Source organism: Triticum aestivum, chromosome 6A (assembly GCF_018294505.1).
Source record: "Triticum aestivum cultivar Chinese Spring chromosome 6A, IWGSC CS RefSeq v2.1, whole genome shotgun sequence".
Classification (NCBI taxonomy): Eukaryota; Viridiplantae; Streptophyta; class Magnoliopsida; order Poales; family Poaceae; genus Triticum; species Triticum aestivum.
Genome location: NC_057809.1, coordinates 156,395,345 through 156,409,654, shown reverse-complemented (window position 1 = coordinate 156,409,654; position 14,310 = coordinate 156,395,345).

The window sequence follows — 14,310 nt, the reverse complement described above, 5'->3', positions numbered from 1 at the left end:
GCCGAACGGACGGCACCTCCGCGTTCAACACACGTACAGCTCGACGATGTCTCCCACGCCTTGATCCAGCAAGGAGAGAGGGAGAGGTTGAGGAAGACTCCATCCAGCAGCAACACAACGGCGTGGTGGTGATGGAGGAGCGTGGCAATCCTGCAGGGCTTCGCCAAGCACCTACGGGAGAGGAGGAGGTGTCACGGGAGGGAGGGAGGCGCCAAGGGCTCAGGTGTGGATGCCCTCCCTCCCCTCCACTATATATAGGGGCAGGGGAGAGGGGGAAGGCGCAGCCTTGCCCCTTCCTCCAAGGAAGGGGTGCGGCTAAGAGGGGGGAAGGAGTCCATCCTCCCCAAGGCACCTCGGAGGTGCCTTCCCCCTTTAGGACTCTCCCATTTTTCCTATATCTTGGCACATGGGCCTCTAGGGGCTGGTGCCCTTGGCCCATGTAGGCCAAGGCGCACCCCCTACAGCCCATGTGGCCCCCCGGGGCAGGTGGCCCCACCCGGTGGGCCCCCGGGACCCTTCCGGTGGTCCCGGTACAATACCGATGACCCCGAAACTTGTCCCGATGGCCGAAACAGGACTTCCTATATATAAATCTTTACCTCCAGACCATTCCGGAACTCCTCGTGACGTCCGGGATCTCATCCGCGACTCCGAACAACATTCAGTAACCACATACAAGCTTCCTTTATAACCCTAGCGTCATCGAATCTTAAGTGTGTAGACCCTACGGGTTCGGGAGACACGCAGACATGACTGAGATGTTCTCCGGTCAATAACCAACAGCGGGATCTGGATACCCATGTTGGCTCCCACATGTTCCACGATGATCTCATCGGATGAACCACGATGTCAAGGACTCAATCGATCCCGTATACAATTCCCTTTGTCTAGCGGTATGGTACTTGCCCGAGATTCGATCGTCGGTATACCGATACCTTGTTCAATCTCGTTACCGGCAAGTCTCTTTACTCGTTCCGTAACACATCATCCCGTGATCAACCCCTTGGTCACATTGTGCACATTATGATGATGTCCTACCGAGTGGGCCCAGAGATACCTCTCCGTTTACACGGAGTGACAAAATCCCAATCTCGATTCGTGCCAACCCAACAGACACTTTCAGAGATACCCGTAGTGTACCTTTATAGCCACCCAGTTACGTTGTGACGTTTGGTACACCCAAAGCACTCCTACGGTATCCGGGAGTTGCACAATCTCATGGTCTAAGGAAATGATACTTGACATCAGAAAAGCTTTAGCATACGAACTACATGATCTTGTGCTAGGCTTAGGATTGGGTCTTTGTCGATCACATCATTCTCCTAATGATGTGATCCCGTTATCAGCGACATCCAATGTCCATGGCCAGGAAACCGTAACCATCTATTGATCAACGAGCTAGTCAACTAGAGGCTTACTAGGGACATGGTGTTGTCTATGTATCCACACATGTATCTGAGTTTCCTATCAATACAATTATAGCATGGATAATAAACGATTATCATGAACAAGGAAATATAATAATAACTAATTTATTATTGCCTCTAGGGCATATTTCCAACAGCTAAAGCATACCGAGCGGGATTTTACTGGCCAAGAGCGAATGAAATGGCAAAAGAGATAGTCGACAAGTGTGAAGGGTGCCAGTTCTACTCCAACATGTCGCACAAGCCTGCATCAGCCCTGAAGACCATTCCACTCGTCTGGTCCTTCGCTGTTTGGGGACTGGACATGGTTGGCCCATTGAGAACAGGCAGGAGCGGTTTCACACATGTGCTTGTGGCAGTCAACAAGTTTACCAAATGGATTGAAGCTAAGCCTATCAAGAATCTTGATGCTTGCACTGCTATCAGTTTCGTCAGAGAGTTAACATTCAGATATGGAGTCCCGCATAGCATCATCACCGACAATGGGTCAAACTTTGATTCAGACAAGTTCAGAGCTTTTTGCGCCTCTCAAGGCACATGAGCCGACTACGCATCGGTCGCCCACCCCCAGTCGAATGGACAAGCAGAAAGGGCAAATGGTCTGATTCTCAAAGGACTAAAGCCTCGGCTGATGCGTGATCTCAAGCACGCAGCAGGCGCTTGGGTCGACGAGCTTCCGTCAGTTCTGTGGGGATTGAGGACCACCCCGAATCGGTCGACTGGAAGAACTCCACTCTTTCTGGTTTACGGAGCGGAAGCAGTCCTGCCGAGTGATCTACTTCACAATGCACCCCGAGTCAAGCTTTATACCGAAGATGAAGCAGAACAAGCCCGGCAAGACACAGTCGACCTCCTGGAAGAAGAAAGAGAAATGGCTATGATCCAATCGACCATTTATCAGCAAGACTTGCGTTGATTCCATGCCAGAAATGTGAAGAGTCGAGCCTTCCAAGAAGGAGATTTGGTCCTCCGAGTGGATCAACAGAAACCACACAAGCTCGCTCCTACTTGGGAAGGTCCCTTCATCGTCACCAGAGTCCTCCACAATGGAGCGTATCACCTTTACAATGTCGATCGCCAGATCGATGAGCCACGAGCTTGGAATGCATAACTGCTCCGCCCCTTTAACACTTGAATTCTCACTCGGATGAGATGTAATAAGAAAAACTTCTGTAGTCTATTTATCAAAGACAAGAGTGTTACAAATTTTCCTATAATTGTTGTTGCTTTTGTTTGCATGTGAAATCCCCCAGTTGGTGGCTTAGCTGCGAATCCGTTTCGCCGAAGTTTGTAAAAAAAATCCTACCGAGTGGTGAGCCAGACTCCCACTCGGAGGCTTAGCTGCAGCTCAGTGCTTGCCTAAGTGTTTAAAAATCCTACCGAGTGGCGAGCCAGACTCCCACTCGGAGGCTTAGCTGCAGTCCAGTGCTCGCCTAAGTGTTTAAAATCCTACCGAGCGGTGAGCCAGACTCCCACTCGGAGGCTTAGCTGCAGCCCAGTGCTCGCCTAAGTGTTTAAAAATCCTACTGAGTGGTGAGCCAGACTCCCACTCGAAGGCTTAGCTGCAGCCCAGTGCTCGCCTAAGTGTTTAAAAATCCTACCGAGTGGTGAGCCAGACTCCCACTCGGAGGCTTAGCTGCAGCCCAGTGCTCGCCTAAGTGTTTAAAAATCCTACCGAGTGGTGAGCCAGACTCCCACTCGGAGGCTTAGCTGCAGCCCAGTGCTCGCCTAAGTGTTTAAAAATCCTACCGAGTGGAGAGCAAACCTCCCACTCGGAGGCTTAGCTGCAGCCCAGTGCTCGCCTAAGTATTTAAAAATCCTACCGAGTGGTGAGCAGACCTCCCACTCGGGGGGCTTAGCTGCAGTCCAGTACTCGCCTAAGTTTGAAAAAATCCTACCGAGTGGAGAGCAGACCTCCCACTCGGGGGCTTAGTTGCAGTCCAGTACTCGCCTAAGTTTGAAAAAATCCTACCGAGTGGAGAGCAGACCTCCCGCTCGGGGGCTTAGCTGCAGTCCAGTGCTCGCCTAAGTATTTAAAAATCCTACCGAGTGGTGAGCAGACCTCCCACTCGGGGGGCTTAGCCGCAGTCCAGTACTCGCCTAAGTTTGAAAAAATCCTACCGAGTGGAGAGCAGACCTCCCACTCGGGGGCTTAGCTGCAGTCCAGTACTCGCCTAAGTTTGAAAAAATCCTACCGAGTGGAGAGCAGACCTCCCACTCGGGGGCTTAGCTGCAGTCCAGTACTCGCCTAAGTTTGAAAAAATCCTACCGAGTGGAGAGTAGACCTCCCACTCGGGGGCTTAGCTGCAGTCCAGTACTCGCCTAAGTTTTTAAAATCCTACCGAGTGGAGAGCAGGCCTTCCACTTGGAGGCTTAGCTGCAGCCCAATGCTCGCCTAAGTACGGAACACATCCCAATCCGCAAGGACGACGAGGTGCAAATCGACTGCTACCTTCTCCTTCGGAGTTGCACCACAAATACAAAGTTATTTCGAGTGAAGAACAAGTTCCACTCGACAGATAATTCATGAAGATATTCAACGATAAATCAAGTTCAGATAAGATCCAAAGGTTCTAGACCGCAGATCAAAGTACTCGAGCCTCCAGCTCGACAGAGTTTAACGGTTACAAAATCCACTCGGCATTCCGAGGCAAATTTAAAGTGAAGCATAAAAGTTTTAATTCCTCATGCGGAGGACTGGAAGGGGCGACGAACTCGTCCAAGTCGATCCCGTCTGCAATGCGAGTGGCAGCAGCAATGAAAGTCTCCATTAAGTCTTGAAAGTTGTGCTTCCTGGTATTGGCAACTTGGATGGCGGCCAACTTTTCTTCTCGCGCCTCCTTGCAGTGGACGCGGACCAGAGACAGAGCGACGTCAGTGCCACATCTAGCAGAAGATTTCTTCCATTCCGCCACTCGACCTGGGACTTCATTCAGTCGAGTCATCAGGGACTCGAGGTCATTCTGAAGCGTCGTCCTAGGCCAGAGCAACGTGTCGATCCGTGACATCGCAACCTTCAACCGAGCAAGATAGTCAACAACGCCGGCAACACGAGATTCCAGTCGGAGCACGTTCATAGCAGCCTCGTCCTTCATTGGAGAATTGATGGGGTCCAAGTCTGTCTCCACTCGAATGGTCTCCTCTTCAAAGTTCTGGCAGAATTCTGTAAACACAATTCAAGGATAAGTCAGTGGCTCTATGCAGATTTGGTAACTGCAAGTCAGTCGGGCCAGAGTAATTACCCTCGAGCATGACAAACAGCTTCTTGGCGAGTCCACCGAGATAAGCCTCCAGATCGTTCCTCTTCCCCGCCAGTTCACTTGCATTGTCATTCAGAGCTATATTGCCATTCTTCAGATGGCTGACCTCTCGATTAGCCACGTCGAGAGCAGTTTTCAGCCTAGAGTTTTCCTTTTCAAGAGTACCGACTGAAGCCAATTTTTCTTCAGCAAGCTTCGTTTTGTTCAGGGCCTCCTTCTGCGCTTCGGCAAGGTCTTGATCCTTCTTCTTCAGAGCCTCCTCCATTTTTTCTGCGAAACAGCAAGTGAGATAAACATCGAGGATGGCCAGAAAGAAAGGACAGTCGACAAAAGATCACTAGCCATACCTTTTGCTTCGTCCCTTGCCTTCTGCAAGTTCTCCTGAGCAAGCTTCAAGTCAAGGTTCAGATGGATCTGTTTGTTCTCCAACTCAGTGTAGCGAGCCACAAGTTCGCAGGATTTCTGCAAAAAATCAGTCGACAGACATCCAAGATAAGTTGCTTCTGAGTAACCAAGAGACAATGATGGCGTTTCTAAGACTACAGCCGAATCAAAAACATTCAATAGTAGTCTCGGGGACTACACCCAGTGGGTGCACTCAACGTGCCCCACTGGTTCGACCAAAAAATATCAAGGCCTGACCAGACCGAGTGAAGAAGTTCAGCTAAAGCAACACAATATAAAGACTACAGTCGACTGGCAGCAGTCCACCGTAGTCTCGGGGACTACACCCAGTGGGTGCACTTAGCGTGCCCCCACTCGTCAAAAAGATTAATAGACACACCCAGTGGGCGTACAGATATAAAGATCTTCGAAAAAGAGATTCTTCAGATAGCATATCCTAACAGAACAAGCGGTGAATCGACTGACCTGGACGTTGCTCTGAAGAGCTGAGCTCGCGTCATAAGCTGCTTGGCTGGCTTCCCGAACCACCTTCACTTGCTCCATCATGATCCCCGCCTGGCGTATAGCCTCTTTAGCGGCACCCACTTGGTCCTCAGGGACGTGGTGTGTGGCAAAAAGCAAAGGCGGATTTGCAGTCGACGTCGAAGGCCGGACACTCGTCAGAGGTTCAGCGAAGGTCACAGAAACCCGAGTGGTATCACCACCCTCCCGGACTACGGCCTCAGGCGCCGGAGTAGTTTGTGGGGTCTTGCCAGCCAACGCCCTCCTGTTCCTTCGCGCCCTCAGCGGCACTTCGTCGTCATCATCAGGGAGGTCAATGACATGAGGAGGAGCTACAAGAAAAATCCAATCAACCGAAATTATAAGAAATCGTCAGTCGACTAAAAGCAGAGCATCAGTAATTGTACCGGGGTTGGAGGTAACAACGTCTTCCATCTCTTGATCATCGTCCTTGGCGGAGATCTCCGAGGTGGCAGCACTGCAAATTTCGAAAGTCAGTCAGCTTATTCAATGAGTCGACCAAGAGTCCGTCACGTTCGAGAAAGGAAAACAAATTCTACTATTACCCAGAAATGGTGGGGAGAGTCATCTTCATCTTGGGCAGAGCCTTGGGCGGCTTGGACGGCGTCGCGCATGGGTGCTTGGGAGCTTTTTCTGTCGGCGCTGGAGATGAGGTCCGAGGGCGCTTCGACGACTGCCCAACAGGGACAGTCGCCTTACCACGTTCCCGCGCAGGGTCGTGTGTAAGCTTGGATCGCCGTTCCGAGCGGGGAGGTTCGACTTCTTCCTCCTCCTCTTCACTAGAGTCGTCGTCGTCATCCCCCTCTCCTTCGTCGTCAGATTCCCACTCTTCTCCCTCGTCTCCACTTTCGCCTCCGCTCACCTCTCCTTCCTCGGCCTGCTCCTATGCTCCATTGGGTGTTGAGTACATCTCAGTAGTGGCCTAGAGGACAACAAACGAGACAAAAGTCAATTGACTGATCCAAAAAGAACAAATAAAGAAAGCAAGATCACAGTCGGAAATGCAAGGTCAGACCTTGTCCACTTCGTATGTTTGGTCGAGTGGAGGAATCCTCCTGGCTCCTCGAGGGTTGTCCTTGTTCCCTGTGATACTCGACAGCCACCCTTCCAACATCTCGTCAGTGACCTCCTCTGGGTGAATCCGAGTGGTGTCTTCGAGACCCGAGTACAGCCACATCGGGTGGTCACGAGCCTGAAGCAGTTGGATGCGCCTCCGAAGGAAGACTTCCAACAAGTCCATGCCAGTCACACCCTCGCGGACAAGCTGAACCACTCGACCGACCAGCACCTTGACTTGCGCCTTTTCCTCCGACGTCACTTTCAGAGAGGCGGGTTTTTGTGCTCGATTCAGAGAAAAAGGGGGAAGCCCAGTCAACTGTCCTGGGGTCACCTAGTCTTTACAGTAAAACCAAGTCGACTGCCACCCACGGACTGACTCGGGAAAAGTGATAGACGGAAAGGAACTTTTTCCCCTCATCTGGATCGCCAGGCCCCCGCACAGCTGGATCACCTGCGTCCGTTCGTCACTCGACTTGGCCTTCTTGACCGACTGAGAGCGGCAAGTGAAGATGTGCTTGAAGAGTCCCCAATGGGGGCGGCAACCCAAGAAGTTTTCACACAAGGAAACGAAAGCAGCAAGATACACAATAGAATTGGGAGTAAAGTGATGGAGCTGCGCTCCGAAGAAGTTCAAGAAGCTCCAGAAAAAAGGATGAGGAGGCAGAGAGAATCCACGATCGATATGGGTGGCGAGGAGGACGCACTCACCATCAAGAGGCTGGGGTTCGACTTCTTTCCCTGAGAGGCACGCAGATTCGTGGGGAATGAATCCCCCCTCGACCAGATCATCGAGATCATCTTGCAAAATCACCGACGGCATCCAGTCGCCCTGGATCCAATCCTTGGGCAGAGCAGTCCTCGAGGAAGATCCGCCCCGAGCGGACTTCTTCCCCTTCCCCTGCACCGCCGCCTTCTTCGCGCGCTCCAGAGCCGACGTCTTCTCCTTCACCATCGTCGCCGGCGAAGCTCGAACAGACCTACGGCACCAAGGTGGGAGCGGAGGTGGCGGAGGATCTTGTGAAGGAAGGGGGAAAAGTGAAGGCGCACTGTTCAGGGGTCCCGAGCCGGCAGCTTATAAGAGGTCGCTTCCGAGTGGCTGACTGGTAGGCCCAGGCAATCCCGTCAAATCCCGCAACAGGCACGCACGCAGTACGTGGCGAAAAAGGTGGCACGGGGATCGAGGAGCTTCCGTCCTATCCCATCCGATTACTGCGGCCACCCCCGTCCCGCGCGCTTCCCGAAATTCAAATCCCGCAAAATCCGCGGGCCGCAGAACAACTCGTCAAACAGAAGATCCCTTTCACACCGTCACTCGGAACTTCACAAGTAAAGAAATTCACTCGACAAGAGGCCAAGAATGGATCAAGGCGACTGAAAGAAGTTGACGACGTCATTCATGACAATTGATCCAAAACAAGACGTTCATATAACATGAAGAACCAGTCGGAAAGATCCCCAACTCCTTCCCCACTCGAACCTCGATCCATTCGGGGGCTAATGATGAAGCTATGTACCTAGGATAGGGATATGGACCTGTCCTAAGTACCCTACCCAAGGACATCCCTAGAAGAAGTCACCTTTCAATCGACTTGGAGGTATCCCACTCGACAGATTCAAGACACTCGACCACGAAGCAATCACTCGACCAAATTCCAACCACTCGACTGCCAGGAGATCTAAAGTCACCCTGCACGCAAACGGTCGGTCATTAAGTAGCTTTTATGGTCATCATAGCACTTTATTAGGGGCGTTACCAGTAACCCCCAATCTTAATGTACTTTAAACCTTGCATTACTGAGGGCTGGAGGGGCCTGGCGAACTCTATATAAGCCACCCCCCTCCTCAGTATCAGGGGTTGGCACCCTTGTTATTCATACACACATAATTCAGTCGACTGCCTCCGGGCACCGAGACATAGGGCTGTTACTTCCTCCGAGAAGGGCCTGAACTCGTAATCCTCGTGTGCTTACAACTCCTCCATAGCTAAGATCTAGCCTCTCCATACATACCCCCCAACATCACTGTCAGAGTTAGAACCACGACATCCCGCGCTCGCTCATGTCAACCTCGCCTCTGGAGTCCACCAGCGCCCTCGAGCATCCTCCTCTCTTTAGCCATCCCTTGGCATCTGTCGTGTGCCCACCACGACAGAGATGTTATAAGATCAGGGGTTGCTCCATCTAAGCCCAAAGAAGCTCCCAAGGCAGCTGCTCCAAAACCCAAAGCTGCACCCAAGAGGAGTACAAGAAATATTCCAGCTGCAGAGAAGAACAAGGCCCCAGTGCTTGAAGCTGCTATAGAAGAAGAAGATGATGAGTCACATGTCTTTAGGAAGTTGAAGCCCAAAATTCCAGATCACAATGATGCTCATCCAGTAGTTGAGGACATGAAGCTCAGGAAGGATGCAGGACTCGGACAGTGGAGATTGACTGATCCCTATGCAGTCAGGAGAAGAACTGATGTGGACTACATGTTACATGCAAAGGAACAACAGGACTTCTATGAGACAGTGTTGCTTGACAAGAAGCCTATAGTCTGTGATATGAGATGGGTGGACAGGGAGTACATCAGGGAAAATGAAGAACGCTATCCTGGAGTCTATGATAGTTTCAAGTCTGGTGGAGTAGAGGACTTTTTTGGGCAGAAGCTCACAGAGTGGAATGATGAGCTTATTATGCAGTTCTACTCCACAGCTCATTTCTACCCAGATGGAAGGATTGTCTGGATGTCTGAAGGTACTAGGTACCAGTCAACGGTTGAAGAATGGGCAAAATTGATCAATGCTCCTAAGGAGAATGAATATGACTTGGATGTCTATGCCAAGAAGAAGAAGGATCACAACATCATGGCACATATGTACAGAGAGATCCTAGATGCTGCTCTTGAGACACACAAATTTGGATCAGTACATTACCTTCTGTCAGGTTTTCCAACAATCAATTGGATCCTCAGGCACACTCTATTGCCAAAGTCAGGTGATCACAAGATGATCAGAGGCCATGCAATTAACCTACTTCACATATTTGATGTGCCTCAAAAGTTCAAAGTCATGAGCCTAATTGTGGAAACTATAAAGAGAACAACTGCAGATCAGAAGAGAATTTGTGGGTATGCCCCACAGATCCAGGAGATAATCAACTCCAAGATGGGCACTGGCACATATCTCTTGGACAAGGATCATATGCCCATCTACCCAGACTTTGAGGACAACATTGTGGTAATGGATGAGAATGAACCATCTTCTGTGCAAGCACAAGCAAAGAGGGAGAAGGCAAGGACTGAAAAGGCTGCAAAGATGCCAACCATTGATGAGGCATCTCAGTATCTTCTGAAGAGCAAGCAAGATCAGCTTGGCTACTTGATTGCCTCCACTCTGAGGATTGAGAAGGGATTGGCCACCCTGACTTAAAACTAGGAGAGCTTGGAGAGGATCATGGAGCGGAAGTTCTATGATTTAGATGTGAAGGTCACAGAGATACAGTCAGTTGTTGAGCAACTTCAGGATGAAGTGCAGGAGAAGAAGGGCAAGTCTACCACTGATGCTTTTGCTAGAGTGCCCAGAGGACAGAGATCTGCTGCAGTGCCAATTACAGACACCAGAGCAACTTCATCTGCACCAGCTACACCTTCAGTGCCACCAGCTCCAGCACCCACTCCACCAGCTCCATCTACATCAACTGATGCCTTCATCCTTGGAGTTTTATCTACACCACCACCTGAAGACCGAGCCTGAGAGTCGATCTAGCACTATGCATTTTTATGAACTTTTTGGTAACTTGTTGCCAAAGGGGGAGAAAATGTATAGATCATAGGCTTCGAGAGAGAGTGTTGCTCTTTGTTCTTTCTTGTTGTTTGGTGGTTGAAATTTGTTATTTGTTTGTTTGAGATACTTTATGCTTTTGTGTGATACTTGGATGATCATGTGTTTGATCATATGCTACCTTAATGCTTGTTGGATGACATTATCCTTTTATATCCCCATATGATCATTCACTTTGCTTGGTGATGAGTGCATGTATTTAATTATTATCATTTTGAGCGCTCCACCAAGATGTATGTGACATGGAAGAGTAACCCATGATCCTAACTCATTGTGCATTTGCAGTCCAAAGCAAATCTTAAACTATGCACAAATTTAGGGGGAGCTCTTGCTTTTCACATACTTCTCAAAGCGACAATGTTTTTCACTCTTATTATCATTTGTCGAAGCTTTGATCTATATGTTGTAATCAATTACCAAAAAGGGGGAGATTGAAAGTACAACTATCCCTAGGTGGTTTTGGTAATTCCTAACAACATATAGCTCATTGAGCTAATACTATTTCAAGATTAATATTTCAGGAAAGCTCAATGATTGGCATGGCATGGATGAGAAAAGTGGACCCCTCAAAATGCTAAGGACAAAAGGATTGGCTCAATCTCAAAGCTCAAGACTCTACATTTTCTATTTTAGTGATCCAAGATCACATTGAGTCTATAGGAAAAGTCAATACTATCAAGGAGGGATGAGGTGTTGCATAATGAGGCTCTTGCTCAAAATGCTTAGTGATATGCTCCAAAGCCCTCAACTACTTTCTCACATCCACATATTGAAGGAAATATGCCCTAGAGGCAATAATAAAGTTATTATTTATTTCCTTATATCATGATAAATGTTTATTATTCATGCTAGAATTGTATTAACCGGAAACATAATACATGTGTGAATACATAGACAAACAGAGTGTCACTAGTATGCCTCTACTTGACTAGCTCGTTGATTAAAGATGGTTATGTTTCCTAACCATAGACATGAGTTGTCATTTGATTAACGGGATCACATCATTAGGAGAATGATGTGATTGACTTGACCCATTCCGTTAGCATAGCACTTGATCATTTAGTTTGTTGCTATTGCTTTCTTCATGACTTATACATGTTTCTATGACTATGAGATTATGCAACTCCCGTTTACCAGAGGAACACTTTGTGTGCTACCAAACGTCACAACGTAACTGGGTGATTATAAAGGTGCTCTACAGGTGTCTCCGAAGGTACTTGTTGGGTTGGCGTATTTCGAGATTAGGATTTGTCACTCCGATTGTCGGAGAGGTATCTCTGGGCCCTCTCGGTAATGCACATCACTTAAGCCTTGCAAGCATTGCAACTAATGAGTTAGTTATGGGATGATGTATTACGGAACGAGTAAAGAGACTTGCCGGTAACGAGATTGAACTAGGTATTGAGATACCGACGATCAAATCTTGGGCAAGTAACATACCGATGACAAAGGGAACAACGTATGTTGTTATGTGGTCTGACCGATAAAGATCTTCGTAGAATATGTGGGAGCCAATATGAGCATCCAGGTTCCGCTATTGGTTATTGACCGGAGACATGTCTCTGTCATGTCTACATAGTTCTCGAACCCGTAGGGTCCGCACGCTTAAAGTTTCGGTGACGATTGTATTATGAGTTTATGTGATTTGATGTACCGAAGGTAGTTTGGAGTCCCTGATGAGATCGGGGACATGACGAGGAGTCTCGAAATGGTAGAGACGTAAAGATCGATATATTGGATGACTATATTCGGACATCGGAAAGGTTCCGAGTGATTCGGGTATTTTCGGGGGTACCGGGGAGTTACGGGAATACGAATTGGTGGAAGAGAGGAGGCAGGGCGCGCGGCCCCCCTAGCCCAAACCGAATTGGACTAGAGGGCCGGCCCCCCTTTCCTCCTTTTCCTCCTTCTCCTTCCTTCTCCTTCTCCTCCTTCCTTTCCTCCTCCTAGTAGGAGTAGGAAAGGGGAGTCCTACTCCTACTAGGAGGAGGACTCCTCCTCCTGGCGCGCCCATAGAGGGCCGGCCGGCCTCCCCCCTTGCTCCTCTATATACAGGGGCAGGGGGCACCTCTAGACACACAAGTTGATTAGTTGATCTCTCCCAGCCGTGTGCGGTGCCCCCTCCACCATATTCCACCTCGGTCATATTGTAGCGGTGCTTAGGCGAAGCCCTGCGTCGGTAGCAACATCATCACCGTCACCACGCCGTCGTGCTGGCGGAACTCTCCCGTGAAGCTCTGCTGGATCGGAGTTCGCGGGACGTCATCAAGCTGAACGTGTGCTGAACTCGGAGGTGTCGTGCGTTCGGTACTTGGATCGGTCAGATCATGAAGATGTACGACTACATCAACCGCGTTGTGCTAACGCTTCCGCTTTCGGTCTACGAGGGTACATGGACAACACTCTTCCCTCTCGTTGCTATGCATCACCATGATCTTGCGTGTGCGTAGGAAAATTTTGAAATTACTACGTTCCCCTACACATATGACCTAAACCAAAAGTCAAACTCGGCCCCATCGATTCTTTCTATTTGGCACCACCGAGTTCAGATGTCATAGCCACTGCCACAAACCCTAGGCAAATCGGTCTCACCGAGATGGGATTGTAATCTCTCCGTTTCCATTCGTAATGTTTCGGTCCCACCGAGATTGCAATGTAAACTCTCTGTTTCCCTTTCGTAACATTTCGGTCTCACCGAAATGAGCGAATCGGTCCCACCGAGTTTACCTGACCAACTCTCTGGTTAGCTTATTACCAAAATCGGTCTCACCGAGTTTGTGTAATCGGTCTCACCGAGATTACGTTATGCCCTAACCCTGACCATATAGGTCCTACCGAGTTGCATGTCGGTCCCATCGAAAATCCTAACGGTCACTAGATTTGCTGAATCGGTCCGACCGAGTTTATCAATTCGGTCCCACTGAGATTGGCAAGTTGTGTGTAATGGTTAGATTTTGTGTGGAGGCTATATATACCCCTCCACCTCCTCTTTATTCGTGGAGAGAGCCATCAGAACGAACCTACACTTCCAACTTACCTTATCTGAGAGAGAACCACCTACACTTGTGTTGAGGCCAAGATATTCCATTCTTACCATATGAATCTTGATCTCTAGCCTTCCCAAGTTGCTTTCCACTCAAATCTTCTTTCCACAAAATCCATATCCTGTGAGAGAGAGTTGAGTGTTGGGGAGACTATCATTTGAAGCACAAGAGCAAGGAGTTCATCATCAACACACCATTTGTTACTTCTTGGAGAGTGTTGTCTCCTAGATTGGCTAGGTGTCACTTGGGAGCCTCTGACAAGATTGTGGAGTTGAACCAAGGAGTTTGTAAGGGCAAGGAGATCGCCTACTTCGTGAAGATCTACCCTAGTGAGGCAAGTCCTTCGTGGGCGACGGCCATGGTGGGATAGACAAGGTTGCTTCTTCGTGGACCCTTCGTGGGTGGAGCCATCCGTGGACTCGCGCATCCATTACCCTTTGTGGGTTGAAGTCTCCATCAACGTGGATGTACGATAGCACCACCTATCGGAACCACGACAAAAACATCCGTGTCTCCTATTGCGTTTGAATCCTCCAAACCCTTCTCTTTACATTCTTGCAAGTTGCATGCTTTACTTTCCGCTGCTCATATACTCTTTGCATGTTCGCTTGAATTGTGTTAAGATTGCTTGACTTGTCCAAAGTTGCTAAAATCTGCCAAGAACTAAAATTGGAAAAAGGATAAGTTTTATTTGGTCAAGTAGTCTAATCACCCCCCTTCTAGACATACTTTCGATCCTACACAGACCCTTCTAAGCCGGGCCTAGGAACCAA